Consider the following 1887-nt stretch of genomic DNA (forward strand, 5'->3'; position numbering starts at 1 on the left):
TGAACTGAAGCACTATGTGGTGGCGGCAGGTAGTGAATTAAAACCTGTCGTCTAATTCTGCGATGAACAGTTAATTGATTGGGACTGTCAATTAAAGGGAGAAGGTGTCAGCACTTTTAGTGTGATCCCCTTTTAGATAGGGTTACTAGGGTGACACTAACTCTGTTCAATATCTCAGGTGTGGAATTATACAGATAGCACTAGTGCCGTGTGTATGTAGTACACAGTACTGATAGAATATAACAGGTACGGAAATTATGAAGAGAAATTTATTAAAACTTTTCTTCAGTCTGAGAGTGGCACTCATCGTTTCTTCCCTTTCAAAAAAGGGAAAAATAATTTCTGTATACGTCGCAGGTATAATTCCTTTATCATTCCACATGCGTTTTACATGTTAATTTATTTAGCCATTTATTCGAAATAAATGTCTATTAGAACGTAATTGCATCCTAATTCGCCCAAAAATTGCATGTTAAGATGCCAGAATTCCTTGACTTACTGATGTAAGTGTATTTCATATCATTGTATGCTTGCAAACAATGGATATAAGGGACACTGATACTGGTTCGGCAATATATACAAACCATAAGACTGTTTGTATATTCAGTGTATACTTACGTTTGTTCATACAATATATGCTAACCTTGAGGCCCCTTTTCTACCGTCTAGAATGACTTTTCCCTGTAGGGTGCAGGAAGCACTAACATCGTTTATGATTAGTGATGATGACGGATAACTGTAACGTCATTTGTCTCAAATGGTCCAAATGGCCATAGAAATATTGTCCTAAGGTTAAGGCACTGATGAAAATCCACAGATACATTAATTCTCTGGTATGCTTCCATCAGGACGACATGGCTTGAGCCCAAAAAACGAATTTTTGGGTGAGATGGCCATGTCGTCCTGATGGACCCACCCTTCTTTTCTAAAGAAAAGATCTTCACAGTATCCCTCCCAAACTACTGTATCTGTAGCACCATGCTCAATGCTACAAGGAATGTTCGCCATATTGAATATGGCGCTGTTGTGATACTCAATAGTAGTATGGGAACTAGGGTAACCTTAATACGGCTCCCCTTCTAATTCTGCCGCTTTCCCCCTCGAAGCGTAAACGCTATTCAGGGTGCAGATTGCTATAAGCCCAAGGACTCCAAAAGGGATAAGCAGCCCAATGAGGACAGGAAATAAGGAAATAGATAATCTACAAGATGAGTAATAAAGAATGAACAACTAAAATAGTATATTGTAAGAACAGTAACAACATTAAATGTCTTACATAAATAAAAGGTCTGAACAGGACGAAGCTGCTTAAGTTTGTGAAGAAAGCAGTTGGTTTTAGAATTCAAAAATAAAATTGATTGAAAAATGAAGAATGAAATAAGGATTCCCGGACAAGCGGGTTTGAGCTAAATATATTGGAGTAAAAGGAGCATGTAATAGTTATGAAATATTAATGGGCGTTGTTATTCATTTAGGAGAGAAGTTTAAGTTTTAGTAGGTGAGGTTGGAATTATAGTTATGGGATTTGCGACAAATGTTTGATGCTAAATGATAATATAAAAAGGCAAAAGGAAAATATATTATATGAGACCATGTACTTTTCCTTATACCACCTTATATGAATTGGTAAATATGGTTAAGGATATATATATATATATATATATATATATATATATATATATATATATATATATATATATATATATATATATATATACTCATATATATATATATATATATATATATATATATATATATATATATATATATATGAGTATATATATATATATATATATATATATGAGTATATTATATATATATATATATATATATATATATATATATATATATATATATATATATATATATATATATGTATATATATAT

This window comes from Palaemon carinicauda, chromosome 16 (genome assembly GCF_036898095.1).
Source record: "Palaemon carinicauda isolate YSFRI2023 chromosome 16, ASM3689809v2, whole genome shotgun sequence".
NCBI lineage: Eukaryota > Metazoa > Arthropoda > Malacostraca > Decapoda > Palaemonidae > Palaemon > Palaemon carinicauda.